This window comes from Orycteropus afer, unplaced genomic scaffold (assembly GCF_000298275.1).
Source record: "Orycteropus afer afer isolate SDZICR_OR568_19922 unplaced genomic scaffold, OryAfe1.0 scaffold00115, whole genome shotgun sequence".
Lineage (NCBI taxonomy): Eukaryota > Metazoa > Chordata > Mammalia > Tubulidentata > Orycteropodidae > Orycteropus > Orycteropus afer.
In genome coordinates, this window is record NW_006921702.1 from 5,563,418 (window position 1) to 5,579,484 (window position 16,067).

Consider the following 16,067-nt stretch of genomic DNA (forward strand, 5'->3'; position numbering starts at 1 on the left):
ACCTGGTGAGACCCCTGAGACTACGGCCCCCAGTTCCCCTTCAGGTCTGGAACTGAATTTATTCCTCTGGCTTCCAACCAAACAGTAGACAGGCATATGGGGTGAACATTTACATCAGGTAGATACACTCCCTGGAACAATCAATCATGGGAGAACAGAAGGGCAGTGTTTGCACACAGAGATAGCTGGGGGCTGGGGTGGGAGTGCATTGGAGGGAAGGACACAGGGAAGAGGTAACTATAGGGAGGAAGTGGGAAGAAAGTTGTTACATTGTGGGAATTGCATTCAATGTCACGAGACAAAATGTCTATGAACTGCTGTATGGAACATGAATTTGCTCTGTTAATTTCCACCCACACTGCAATAAAAATTAAAAAGTAAAAGTAAATTAAAAAAATAAAATGAAACCCCACCCTCCAAAAAATGCTTATTAAAAAGAGAATTTATTTGATATAGTCAAAGTTTTTATCTCTCTAGTTAAAGGTTTCATGGGTTACTTTTTGAGAATTTTTAAAAGCCTTAATGTCAAATAGCAAAGAATTGGGTTTCTCACAGTTAAGATAAATTTTTCTTTGATTACTGGGTTGAAGAGTTAATTTATTCTTTGTGCAATTTATCTCAGAGTCAAGGGTTCAGCATCTCATTATAATAAATTCCTGAGTTGAAAACCAAGCCACATGACTTTGTAAAAAAAGAAAAAAAAAATTAAAAACTAAGTTTTCACCTTTAATATCTTTGGTTAAATAACTGAAGTATTGTTTCTAGGTGACCTATGATAATCTGACAACTCTAGAACTTCATGGGAAGCCATGAAGATTCCTTTCTGTTTTATAAAGAGAAAAGTGCTAAAAAGATTTATTCAATGTGTTATGAGTTACATGAAATGTGATGTAGAGAAGCATCTGATTTTGTTTAGGTTAAAATGTTCTATGTCTGTTTCCTCTTATGCTTTTGCCTGATATTAGACATGTGCATACAGTTACATCATAATTTTATTATTTTTTAAATTGTTAACTTGGTCACAATTTTATTTCCTTTAAATCTAGCATGATTAAAACCAATGGTTTCAACTGGGGAATTCACCTAGATTACTTCTGGAGTTTTTTCTTATTACTAAACAGATGTTTAAAGACTTGATAATCTTGGAATATTATTGATCTATCCTGACTATATGGTTTTATAGGAGCTCTGGTAGGGTAGTGGATAAGACACTTGACTGCTAAACGGAAAGTCAGCAATTCAAACCCACTAGCTGCTTCATTGAAGGAAGACATAGCTATCTACTTCCATAAAGATTTACAGCCTTGGAAACCCAATGGGGGTTGCTATGAGTTGGAAACAACTTGATGGCAGTGAGTTGTTTTTTTAATTTTTAATATGATGTTGTGTCTCGAGATTATTATGTGTTATATCTGAAGCTCTTTGAAAATAAGGTTAATCATTATATTTAGAGATTTTATTTTGTCTAAAGTTTTTATTTAAATTTTGACCTTATTTGGTTTTGTGTTATTTTTTTAAAATTTTTTATAAACACATTTTATTGCAATATAATTTATGTATAGTGAAATACACAAAACTAAAGTGACATGGGTCAATGCATTTTTTTTTTTTTTTTTGCAGTGTTCCCTCCCTTCCCCTCCCACCCCTGTTGTTGTTGTTGTTGTTATGTGCCGTCGAGTCGGACCCGACTCACAGCAACCCTTCCTTGGGTTTCTGAGGCAGTATCACTACGGAAGTAGATTGCCCCATCTTCCTTCCAAGGAGTGGCTGGTGTGTTTGAACCACGTTAAACCACGTGTGTTGACCAAGTTAACAAGCCTTCTGGTTAGCAGTCAAGTGCCTTAATCATTATGCTACCAGAGTTCCTCACCCACCCCTAGTAACCAACAAAGAAAGTTTCCTCCCGTGTATAAACCTTCCCTTGACTTTTTACAATGATGAGCTAATACTGTATTTGTCCTTCTGTGACTGACTTATTTCACTCAGCATAATGGCCTCCAAGTTCAAACATGTTATGCAGTGTTTTGCGGATTCTAATTATTCTTTAGTGTTGCATAGAATTCCATTGTGTGTATGTACCATAGTTTGGTTATCCATTCTTCTGTTGATGGACATGTAGGTTGTTTCTATCTTTTGGCTATTGTAAATAGTGCTGGGATGAACTTGAGTGTGCATGTATCTGTTCTTGTCCTGGCTCTCACTTCTTTAGGATATATACCTAGTAATGGGATTCCTGGGTCAAATGGTATTTCTAATTCCAACTTTTGAAGGAATCACCATACTGCTTTCCATGGTGGTTGTATCATTTGATAGTTTCACCAGCAGTGTATGAGAGTAACAATCTCTCCACATCCTCACCAGCATTTGTTATTTTCTGTCTTGTTGAACTTTGCCATTAGTGCTGGGATAAGATGATATCTCATTGTTGTCTCAATCCACTGAAGGTACCTAAATATAATTCTTTTGAATTTCTTACTGGGGAATTCCAATGCTGTTTCTTCCTCGGGGATGTGTTCTGGGTCTGTATCCTGGTCCCTTGTTTCTCCTGCTTTATCTTGCTTCTTTGTGTGGACTGTGATGGTCTATTGTCTCTGAGACATTGTGACATTTTTGTGTTTATATATAATTGGTGATTGTATGTTGGAGTGACTTGCCCACAGCTTTCATTTTCTTTGTTTTGTTTGGATGTTATCTACATAAGCAGGGTATTGTGTTCCTCTAGTCAATAATTGGCAGCACTTATACACTTACCACCTGCCTCCTTTCCCATTGTTAGCCTCCTGTATGTCCCTATCATCCTTGAAAAGGAAGCCTATTCTTAGGTCCCTGGAATCCAAATGAGAATGCTGTCACTTTAAATATCCAAAATGCTTGACGCTTGTAAATATTCAAAATGGCTGGCTGCACACTTGGTCACTTTCAATATCCAAAATGGCCACCACTTATAAAAAAACAAAATGGTTTCACCCTCCAGACAGCTGAAAGTCCACAGCTCAGGTTATCTTCCTCCTTCTTGTTTCCCTTCTTAGTCATAGGCCACCAACACAGTCATCCCTGCAGCCTTTGGTGACCAGGGCTGATCTTTAGGTTAATTCTCATGTCTCAACACCCCTTGGAAATATTCAGGCTCTTGGTCCTGTCAGAGTAGCTGACAGTCTGCAGTTTGATCCATCTAAGTACTCACTGTTTTCATTCAGGTTTTTCCACTCCACATCAAACTCACAGCCACTGAGTCAGACCCAACTCATAGCAACCCTTCTTTGAGTTTTAGAGGCAGTATCACTACGGAAGTAGATTGCCCAGCCTTCATTCTGAGGAGTGACTGGTGCCTAATCCACTTCTGTATACTTCCTTTCAAAATTCAGGGCTCCAGGATTATATTCTGTATCTCTGTCAATTGGCTTCTCTTTTCTTTGTTGAAGAGGGCCTATGTAGCTTGTCTGCCTATTCTGCCATCTTATTAGAAGTCTTTGTATTACTTTTGTATTTAATTCCCATCAAGTCTTTCACTTTCAAGAAGTATTATTATTATTTTATTTTTTACTGTGATTTGAGTGAAAGTTTACAGAGCAGATTTGTTTTCCATTCAACAGCTCATACACATTTTGTTTTGTGACATTGCAATCCTCACAATGTAACAACAGTTCTCCTCCTACTTCATCATTGTGCTTACTTTTTCTTTGTGTCATTTTTTTTTTTTAATAAATTCCTGCCTTTTGAAAGCTCAAAGCCATTTTGATGCTGCCATTTTGATCTCCCATGGCTAATTTTTGTAAGGAGTGCACTTTCCTGGTGGAAATGTTCACCTCGGAAGTCTATTGTTTGGTGAAAGTTAAGTCAAAGAAGTGAGTTCAATTCCAGGCCCAAATGTTGACTAAGGGCCATAGTCTAAGGGGTTTCATCAGTCTCTATCAGACCAGCATGATTAGTCTTCTTTGGGTTGTTTTTTTTTTTTTTTTGAGTTTTGTTCCACATTTTTCTCTCACTCTAACCAGGATCTCCGATTTTGATCCCTTTCTGAGTGGTTTGCATTGGTAGCTGGGCACCATGGATTTCAGGGTCATGGAGGCTGAGGTCCCCATGATCCACTAGAGCCTTGGATTAATTCCTTCCATAGGCCTTTGATTTTCTTCACTTTTCTTTGCTCTGGACAAAGAGAGACCTATAGTTGCATCTTAGTTGGCTACTCCATAGCTATTAAGATCCCAGTCACTACTCCCCAAAATAGAATGTAGAACAATGTTTTTACATACTATGTTACAGCAATCGATCTTGATGTCTTCCATGACCATGGTCCTGAGCCCACAGGTCCAGTGACTCACTCCCTCAAAGTACTATGTAGTCCTGGGTATATTCCAGATCATCTGTCTGCCTATGCATCTACTCATATATTGTTTGTTATTACTGGTAATGCAGTATTGTGCATGTAATAGTAATTACCTTTGTTGTATGTATTTCTTGTTCACTTTGCTATGTTCTCCTTTTGCTGGTTACACACTTTTGTTGTTGAATTTTGCTCTTATTGTTGTGGTGAGACGACATTGCCTTTCCCATCATCAAAATCAATATATGTCCCCTACCTACCTAGTAATTTCAACTCTCTCCTCTCCCCTTCCATCCCTGAAAACCAACAAAGAAAGTTTCCTCCATAGATTAACCTTATATAATAATGAATGCATACAAAATCTGTCCTTCTGTGATTGCCTTATTTCACTCAGCATAATATCCTATACCTTCATCCACATTATGACAGGTTTCACACATTCTTCATTATTCTTTAATATCGCTATGAGTCGGGGCCGACTCGACGGCACATAACAACAACAACAACAACATTGCATAGTATTCCATTGTGTGTATGTACTATAGTTTGGTTATCCATTCATCCATTGATGGGCACTTAAGCTATTTCCATCTCTTTGCTATTACAAATAATATTGCAATGAACATGGGTGTCCATATATCTATTTGTACCCTGGTTCTCACACCTTTAGGATATATACCTAGTAGTGGTGGTGCTGGATCAAATGGTATTTCTATTTCCAACTTTTAAAGAAGTTCCATATGGTTTTCAACAGTGGTTGTATTATTTTATATTTCCACAAGCAGTGTATGAGAGTTCCAATCTCTCCACACCTTTGCCAACATTTGTTTTCTGTGTTTTTGAATTTTGCTCTTAATGCTGTGGTAATATGATATCTTGTTGATGTTTTGGTTTGCATCTCTCTAATGGTCAGTGATCACAATCGATTCTTCATTTGTTTGTTGGGCACCTGAGAATGTTTTTTGGTGAAGTGTCTGTTCATGTTCTCCATGCATTTCTTAATTGGAATTTTTGTCTTTCAGTTGTTCAGGTGTTGAAGTTTTCTATAAATTTTATAGATAAGTCCCTTGTCTGATATAGTTGCCACTTTTCTCCCAATCTATAGGTTCTCTTCTCACACTTTTGGAGAAGTCTTTTGATGCATTTAAGAACTGAATTCTGAATTCCCAGTCATCTAGTTTATCCTCTGCTGTTCATGCATTTTTAATGATATTTGATAGTCTATTTATGCGTTAACTTTGCCCCTACTTTTTATTTTCTTTTAAATTTTATTGTGCTTTGGGTGTGAGTTTACAGAGCAAAATTTGTTTTACACTCAACAGTTTGTGTTCATTTGATTTCATGCCCCAATTATCATCCCCAAACATAACAAACTCTCCTCTCCTCCTATCCCTGTGACTACTCCCTCCCTGTTCCCTTCTTAACTATGCACTCCTGTTTGTCCAGCTTTCCCTCTCTGTGAATTCTGTCCCTCTGGTGCCCCATGGCTGATTGCACTAAGGGGTGTATCTCCCTAGAGTAGGTGAGTGCATCACCTTGGGATAGGTGTTCTGCATGTAGATCTTTCTACTGTTGAGGTGAGAGCCAACACATGGGAGTGAGTCCAATTCTAGACCCAAAGGGTAACCTGGGGCCATATTTTAAGCACCAGACTTTATCTGACCAGTAATTCTGCTCATTTTTGTGTTTTTGGATTTTGTCCCACATTTTTCCTCCCACTCTATCAAGGATCTCCAGGTTTAATCCCTTTCCAAGTGGTTGGCATTGGTACCCAGGCATTATCTAGTTCTTCTGCTCTCAGAGTCCATCATATCTTTGGACTAATTGTTTCCATATGCATTTGATTTTCTTCACTCTTCTTTGCTTTAGATGAGAGGAGACCAATAGTTGCATCTTAGATGGCTGCTTGAAAGCTTTTTAGACCACAGTTGCTATTCACCAAAGTAGGTTGTGGAACAAGATTTTTATGTACTATGTTGTACCAATTGAGCTTAGTGACTCCCAAGACTATGGTCCCAAATTGGCAGGCGTGGTGATTCTCTCTCAAGGTGTATGGTTGTCTCAGAGGTTACTCCAACTGTGTCTTCTGTTGCTTCAATATTGTGCTCATTTTGTAGCATAAGTGTATATGTAAAATTATCTTCAGCTTAATCTACCCTTGGTCTAGGGTACCACCTGATCTTCTCACTTGCCTATGCATTAATCTGTAGCCTGATGTTAGGTGTTAGTGGTAATGCATTATTGTGCATATACCATTATTTGCCTCTGTTGTCTATATCTTATGTGCATGTTTCAGTGTCCTTCCTTTCCCCAATGTCTCCATGCTGGTCACAGACTCTTTCCATACTGTTCCTCACCTCACCCAAATCAACATGTGACCCCCAACTAGTCTGAAATTTTCCCACCCCTTCCCTTCATCCCTGGTAACCTACAAAGTGAATTTCCTTCCCTAAGTAAGCCTTTCCTTGACTTTTTACAATAATGGGCTCATACAATATTTGTCCTTCTGTGATTGACTTATTTCACTCAACATAATATCCTCTAAATTAATCCACATTTTGAGATGATTCATGTATTCCTCATTATTCTTTAATGTAGCATAATATTCCATTGTGTAAATGTACTGTAGTTTGGTGATCTATTTATCTGTTGATGGATATTTAGGTTGTTTTCATCCCTCTGCTGTAATGAATTGTGCTGTGATGAACATGGGTGTGCATATGTTTGTTCATGTCCTATATCTCACCTCTTTAGGATATATTCTTAGTAATGAAATTACTGGATCAAATGGTATTTCTATTTTCAATTTTTTAAGGAAACATCATACCATTTTCCACAATGGTTGTATCATTCTGCAGTCTTACCACTGGTGTATGAAAGTTCCAATCTCTGCAACCTCACCAGTATTTATTTTCTGTCTTGTTGAACTTTGCTACAATTGCTGTGGTGATATGATATCTTGTGGTTTTGATTTGCATCTCTCTAATGACTGATGATTGTGAGCATATGCTTATGTGTTTGTTGGCCACCAGTGTATCATCTTTAGTGAAGTTCATGTCCCTTGCCTGTTTTTGAATTGTATTGTTTGTCTTTTGGGTGTTGAAGTGTTGAAGTTAGCTATAAATTTTGGAGATAAATCTTTTGTCAGATATGTCCTAGACAAATATTTTTTCCCAATCTGTAGGTTCTCTTTTTTTACCCTTCTGGACAAGTCTTTTGATGTGCGTAAGGATTTAATTTTTGAAAGGACCCAGTCATCTGGCTTTTCCTCCACTGCCTGTGCATTTTGGGTTATGCTTGATAATATATTTATGCTGTAACATAGGCCCCTTAGATTTGCCCTCATTTTGTCTTTGATGAACTTAGTGCTTTCAGGTTTTACATTTAAGTCTTTTATCCAACATGAGTTTTGTTTTTGTGTGTGGGGGGAGGTATGGGTCTTGTTTTATTTTTCTGCAAGTGGATATCCAATTTTGCCAGCACCATTTGTTAAAGAGGCTATCTCTCCCCCAATTAATAGTCCTTTGTCAAAGATCAGCTCTCCATGGATGGATGGGTCTATTCCTCGGTTTTTGATTCTGTTCCATTGGTCTATCTGTCTATCATTGTTTCAGTCCCATGCTGTTTTAACTACTGTGACTGTATAGTAAGTTTTGAGATCTGGAGTGTGAGACCTCCCACTTTGTTTTTCTTCTTCAGCTGTAGTTTACTTATCTGAGGTCTCTTTCCTTTCCCTATGAAATTAATAACTGATTATTCCACATCCTTAAAAAATTTTGATGGTATCTGGATCAGCATTGCCTTCATTGTATAGATTGCTTTGGATAATATTGACATTTTCGTGGTATTCAGTCTTCTTATCCATGAACAAGGCAAGTTCTTCCATTTCTGTAGATGTCTTGTGGTTTCTTGTAGTAATGTTTTGTAGTTTTCTTGTATAGATCTTTTGTGTCTCTGGTAAGATTTATTCATAAATATTTTATCTTTTTGGTAGCTATTATAAATAGTATTAGGAGCTCTGGTGGTGCAGTGCCTAAGGTATTTGGCTACTAACCAGAAGGCTGGCAGTTCATACCCACCAACCACTCCTCAGAAGGAACATTGGGCAATCTACTTCTGTAGTGATACCACCTCGGAAACCCAAGGAGGGGTTGCTATGAGTCAGATCTGACTTGATGGCAGTGAGTTCGGTTTTTTTGGTTTTACACATGGTATTGTTTTCCTTATTTCCTTTCAGAGGCCTCTTTGTTGATGTAGAGGAATCCAACTGATTTTTGTATATTGATCTTGTATCTTGCCACTTTGCTAAACCTTTCTATTAGTTCCAGTATTTTTTTTTTTTTTTTTTCCCGAGTCTTGGGTTTTCTATGTATAGGATCATGTCATCTACAAATACTCCTTCTTTGCCAGTTTGGATGCCTTTTATTTCTCTTTCTTCCTTTATTACTCTGGCTAGGAATTCCAATACAATGTTAAATAGAAGTAGTGATAGAGAGCACTCTTGTCTTGTTCCTTTCGCAAGAGGAATGCTTTGAGTCTTTCTCCATTAACAATTATGTTGGCTGTTGGCTTTGCATATGTGCCCTTAATTATGTTGAGGATTTTCCCTTCCATCTCTATTTTGCTGAGAGTTCTGAATAGGAGTGGGCATTGGATTTTATTGAATGCCATTTCTGTATCAATTTATATGATCATATGTTTCTTTTATTTTGTTTGTTTTTGTGGTGGATTACATTGATAGTTTTTCTGATCTTGAACCATCCTTGCGTACCTGGTACAAATCCCACTTGGTCAGGATGTATTATTTTTTTGATACATTGTTGGATTCTGTTGGCTAGGAGTTTGTTGAAGATTTTTGTGTCTATATTCATGATGGATATTGGTCTACAGTTTTCCTTCTTAGAGGTGTCTTTCCCTCATTTTGGTATCAGTGTTATAAAATGAATTTGGGAGTGTTCCAAGTTTTTCTATGTTCTGGAATAGTTTGAGTAGTACAGGTGTCAACTCTTCCCCGAATGTTTGGTAAAATTTTCCAGTGAAGCCATCTGGGACAGGACTTTTTTTGTGTGGGAAGTTTTTTTTTTTTTTTACGACCTGTTCAATTTCTTCTTTTGTTATGGGTCTGTTCAACTATTCTATCTCCAATTGGAATAGTTTAGGTAGGTCTTGTGTTTCTGAAAATTTGTCTATCTGTTCTAGGTTTTCAAATTTTTGGAGTATAATTCTTCATAATATTCTGTCAATAACTTAAATTTCAATTGGTTCTGTTGTGATGTTACCCTTTTTGTTTTATTATTCATGTCATTTGCATCTTCTCTTTCTTTTCCTTTGTTAACTTTGCCAGTGGTTTGTCAATTTTGTTAATCTTTTCGAAGAAGCAGCTCCTTGTTTTGTTGATTCTCTTTATTGTTTTTTTTTGTTTGTTTGTTTGTTTTTGTCTGTTTCACATGTTTCTGCTCTGATCTTTATTATTTCCTTACTTCTGGATACTGTTGGTTTTTTTTTTGTTGCTTTTTTCCCCCTAATTTTTGGAGTTGCTGAGTCAGAATGTTGATTTCATTTCTTTCCTTTTTTTTTTTTATAATGTGTTAATTTATTGCTATAAATTTGACTTCTGAGTATTGCTTTTGCTGTGTCCCAAAGGTTTTTGTAAGTTGTATCTTCATTCTCATTTTTTCTAGGATTTTTTTTTTTAATTTCACACTTTATTTCTTCTGTTACCTAGTAGTTTTTGAGCAGTTTATTATTCAGTTTCCACATATTTGATATTTTTTCCTTGATCTTTCTGTTATTGATTTCTAATTTTATAACATTGTGATCTGAGAAGATGTTTTGTAGTATTTCAAAGTTTTTTAATTTATCGAGAGGCTTGTTTTGTGTCTTAACATATGGTCTATTCTAGAGAATTATCCATGTGCACTGGAGAAGAATGTGTATTGTGCTTTGTTGGGTGGAGTGCTCTGTATATGTCTATGAGGTCAAGTTGGTTGATTGTGTTGATGAGTTCTGTATCTTTGTTGAGTTTTTTTTTCAGTTGTTCTATCCCTTCTTGACAGTGATGTGTTAAAGTCTCCTACTACTATTGTAGAATTGTCTATTTTTCCTTTCAATTCAGTTAGTATTTGTTTTACATATTTTGGGGCACTTTCATTAGGTGCATAGATATTAATTATGGTGATGTTTTCTTGGTCAATTGATCCCTTTAGCATCATATAATGTCCCTTTTCCCTTATGCCATTTTTACCTTGAAGTCTGTTTTATCAGTAATTAATATTGTCACTTCTATTCTTTTCTGGTTGCTATTAACTTGGTATATTTTTCTCCACCTCTTAAGTTTTAATATATTTTTATCATTGTGTCTAAGGTGGGTCTCTTGTAGGCAGCATATCAATGGGTCTTCTTTCTTATCTAATCTGCCACTCTTTTTCTCCTGACAGGTGCATTTAGTCTATTCACATTGAGTGTAAATAGTGATAGGTATGAATTTATTGCTGTCATTCTACTGTGTTTTTTGTTGTGTTTGGTGATTTCCTTGTTCCAAATATTTTTCTATGCTGAGCTCATTTTCTTATCAGGTATTTCTTCTCTTTTCTTCCTTATTGCTGGTTTTGTGCTTACTAAGCCCATGTGTTTTTCTTTTTTCTGAGTTTAAGGGGATTGTTACTTTTCTTTGTGGTCACCCTTAAGTAAATTCTTATCTCCCTTCATTTGGAGCAGTCAGTTCTATAAAGACATTGTTCTGTATTCCTCTCTGGAAGTTTTGTGATCAGAACTTTTATTCCTTCTATTTGTTTTGTTGCTGGTGTCATCTGCAGACTGACTCCCTTATTGCTCTGTACATTATTTGATGAGCTTCTTTTGAGCATCTATTTCTGGTTTGGTTTCTAAGTGTTTTTGTCAAATGTCCTGACTTTTTATTTTTCCTCTGTTGTGGGTTCTCTATTGTAAGGACTCCCTTTAGCATTTCTTGTAGGGTTGGTCTGGTTTTCACAGATTCCCTCAATTTCTGTTTGTCTGAGAATGTCTTGATTTCACCCTCATATTTGAGGGACAATTTGGCTGCATATAGAATTCTTGGTTGTAAATTATTTTCTTTCAATGTTTGTTTTATATTTGCCATCCCATTGCCTTCTTGTCTGCATGGTTTCTGCTGAAAAATCAGAACTCAGTCTTATTGGTTGTCCATTGTTTGTGACATATCATTTTTCCCGAGCTGCTACCAAGATTCTTTCTTTGCCTTTGGTTTTGGAAAGTTTGATTATGATATGTCTTGGTGACTTTCTCTTAGAATCTTCCTGTAGGGTTTGTTGAGCTCCTTGGACAGATATATTTTCTTCCTTCATGATGTGGGAGAATTTCCATTAGCAAACCTTCTACAACTTTCTCAGGGTTTTTTTTTTTTTTTTCCCTCCTCTTGTTCTGGTACTCCAATGAAGAATGTTATTACTTTTCATGTCATCCTATAAAGCTCTTAGATTTTCTTCATTTCTCTTAAATCTTTTTTCTAATTTTTCTTCATACAAGCTGGCATGAAATTCTACTCTACTCTTTTGTCCTTCCACTGTGTTGCTAACTCTATTATTTTAGTGTTCATCTTCTGGATTTCTAATTGCTGTTTTTGTATGATTCTAATTGTGTATTTATCTTGTTATTTTGTTCTTGAACGGTTTCCCTGAATTCTTCCAGGGTACTGTCTGAGTTCTGCTTGTTTCTTTTTGTGGTTTCCTTGAGCTCTTGGAGAGTCCTATGTATATGTACCTTGAGAATTTCTTCTTAGATAGTTCTATTGCTTGTTCTTCTTCCATGATAGATAATTCTTTAGCCTGGGTTTTTGTTTCTATTGTCTTGTCCTGTTTATTTTTGTTTGTTTATTTGATTGATTTGAGGTTGTCTGTTGTTTCCTAGACATTTTGAAGTTGTTGTCTTTAAATGTTAATTATATATTGATTTGTTTCACCCTGATTTAATGTTTTCCTATATCGGAATGTGTGGAACAGGTGTATTTTTTGTTTTCAATTTTTTTGGTTATTAACTTGGTTGTGTTGGATTGCTCTCCAGCTCTCTCTATGTTGGTGGAATCATTGGTGGTGATGTGGGTACAGGTCTCTGTTTGTCGTGAATGAGATTTGGAGTTGGGATGAGCAGGTGTTGTTTACCATTTGTCATTTTTCTGTGGCATAGGTGTTATTGATGTTACCTATTAGGTGAGGTGTTCAGTGCAATAACTCCTGTTGCCTTGTGGCTGCTTAACATCTTCCTTCTATTGGATGAGGCAGGGGAGAAGAGGGAAAAAGAAAAAAAGGTACTGGTACAAGTCCCCTTTTTCCACTTTTGGGTTAGATAGTTCAGACAGCTCTGCCAGGATAGGTAGTGTAGTTTGTGTCTTCTTGAGCCATCTACTAATGATGCCATCCTACTGTCAAACAACCATGGTTCAAAATAGACATAGACTCCAATGCGTAGAAGGCCATTACTTTCTGGTTGGATCAAGAAGCCACAAAACCTAGTACCCTGGTCCATTCTATCTTAAAAAGGAGTCATGGAAGATTTGAACCCCAGCTCACTGCTGTGAACTTGCTCTGGGACTCCACCTACTTGGAAGAAGTTTCTCCCTTTTTCCCACTCCTTTCTGAACTCCATGATAGCCCAAGCCAACGGTGGGGGAGGAGTCCTGATATGTTTCCCTGTGAGATTATCTATTCACTTAGCTTCCAAGCTTGCCACCCCAAACTCCCAGTGTTGGTATTCTGAGTCTTTGATACCTCTGTGGGTTCTGTGATTATCTTTTTCTTCTTTCCCTCCACTGACCTCTTTTGTATTTCTAATGAGTCCTCTTTTTCTTCAGTTCTCCATCTCCAGCTAGGCAGGTTTGTTTATTTTTCCCAGTTGTTTAATCTGCTCTTTATCTCTGCCTTCACTAAATCCAATAATTTAACTTCTCCTTAGTTGCTCATAACTCCAGTATCATTATTTCTATCTGCTTTGCCTAGTTATTCAGAGATTATGTCGCTTGACGGAACAAACCTCTGGGTTATAGGTATGATGCTATCTTCCCCTATGCCCTTATTTTTTCTTTTATGATCTTTATTGTTTTTGGTTTTACATTTAAATTTTTGATGCATCTGGAGTTAGTTTTCACATATAATGTGAGGTAGGGATCTTGTTTTATTTTTCTGCAAATGGATATCCACTTTTGCCAGCACCATTTATTTAAGGGTCTTTTTCTTTCCACATTGAATGAGTTTCAGCCCTTTGTCTACAATCAGCTATCCATAGGTGGGTGGATCTGTTTCTGGATTCTCAATTCTGTTCCACTGGTCTATGTGTCTGCCATTATACCAATACCAGGCTATTTTGAAACAGTGGCTGCATAGCAGATTTTGAGAATGGGGAGTGTGAAACTTCTTACTCAGTTTTTCTTCTTCGGTTGTGCTTTGCTTATCTGAGGTCACTTTTCTTTACATGTAAAATTCGTGATTGGTTTTTCCATGTCCTTAAAGGATGCTGTTGGAAGCTAGTGTGGTAGTTAAGGTTTTGTGTCAAGTTGGCAGGGCTTGGTTTTGAGTGGGTAGGTAGCTGGTTGTAGTTATTCCCCCTGGTGAGATTGGTAATCAACTCTGTGGTGGAATCTGCTGTGAGCAGCTGAGTAGCTGCTTTAGGGATGTGGTCTGCTTCTGGTATACAAGGAGAATCTTTGGAAATGGTCTGCAACTTTTGGTACTCTTGAATCTTGCATGTAGATGAGTCTTCATTCAGCAGCCTGCCATGTTGTCTGCTGATCTTGGAACCCTTAATGGTCTTGAATCAGTGGCCTGCCATGTGGTTTGGTAATATTAAGACTGTGTCTTTTTACTTGTTGACTTTGAGTTTGTCAGCTCAGCAGCTGGCAGCTGCCTGAGTAGAGAAAACCTTGAGCTTCAGTGGGCCAGGAGCAAGAGATAGAGCTGAAGCCCAACGTCAAGGGGCTTTCACCTCATCCCTAGAGCCTGGTGCTTTGCACTCGGACTTCTAGCCTTCCATACAGTAAGAGAATAAACTCCTGTTTGTTCCGATTTGTGGTATATTTTCTGTTAGAGAGGAACAAAGTAACCAGAACATCTAGTCTGGGATTGGATTGTGTCTATAGATTTCTTTGGGTAATATTGACATTTTAATAATGTTCAGTCTTCCTATCTATGATGGTAGTATGTTCTTCCATTGATGTAGGTTTCTAACAGTTTGTTGTAGAAGTGTTTTGTGGTTTTCCTTTTATGGGTCTTTTGTGTCCCTGATATGATATATTCTTAAGTATTTTAACTTTTGGTAGCTATTGTAAATAGTATTGTTTTCTTTATTTCCTTTTCAGAGATCTCTCTGTTGGTGTAGATGAATCCAACTGATTTTTGTATGTTTATCATGTATGGTACCATTTTGCTGAATCTTTCAATTAATTCCAGCAGTTTTCTTGCTGAGTCTCTTGGGTTTTTAATATGTAGGATAATATCATCTGCAATTAGAGATTGTTTTACTTCTTCTTTGACAATTTGATGCTTTTTATTTCTCTTTCTTGCCTTATCATCCTGGCAAGGACTTCCAATACAATATTGTTGATGTGGTACATTTCTTTAAAGGTTTGTCTGGTTTTTACAAAATCTCGTAATATCCATTTTTCTGGGAATATCCTAATTTCACCATTGTATTTGAGGGATAGTTTTACTGAATATATAATTCTTGGTTGGGAATTTTTTTTCAAGGTTTTGTATACATCATATAATTTCTTTCTTGCCTGCATAGTTTCTGCTGAGAAATCAGAGCTTAGCCTTATTGGTTACCTTAGTAGGCAACATTTCATATTTCCTGAACTTCTCTCAAGATTCTGTCTTTGTCTTTGATTTTGGAAAGTTTGATTATGATATGTCATGGTGACTTTCTCTTGGGTTCTGTCCTCTATGGGGTTCATTGAGTGTCTTTGATGGAAATCTATTTCTCTTTCATAATATTGGGGAAGTTTTTGCTAGCAAGTCTTTGACAATTTTGTTGGTTTTCTTCTTTTCTTGTTCTTGTTCTTCTTTTTTTTTGTCTCTTCTTTTTCTGGAATTCCAATCACACATAGGTTATTTCTCTTGATATCATGTCATACAACTCTTGGATTTTCTTCATTCTTTTTTTTTTTCTTATTTCTCCTCATACAGGCTGATGTTAAGGGATTTGTCTTCTAGATGGCTAATGCATTTTTAAGCAATTTCATACTACTCTTTTGTCCTTCAAATGTGTTATTTATCTCCATAATTTTAATGATAATTTTCTGGATTTTGAATTGCTGTTCTTGTATGATTTCTAATTGTTGTTCATCCTGTCATTTTGCTCTTTTATTATTTTCTTGAATTCTTCAAGAATATTGTCTCTCTTTCCTCACTTTTGTTTATGATTTCTTTGAGCTCTTGGGCAGATATTTATATATATTATATAGTATATTTGAATACCTTACCAGGAAGCTCTATTATCTGTTCTTCCTTGGAAAAGTTCCTTATTTCTTTGTTTTGGTCACTTTCTTCCAGTGTGCGGTCTTGGTTCTTTGTTTGAATTGAAGTTGTTGGTTGTCTCTGAAACAGTTTGAAGTTTTTTTATTTGTTATTTATGTGTTGGTTTATTTCATCCTGGTTTTATGTTTTGCTTTGTTTCAATATGTCTGGCTGTGTGGGGCTTGTGTACTTCTTTGGTTATCACCTTGACACCACTGACGCATTTCCCAGCTGTGTCCTGG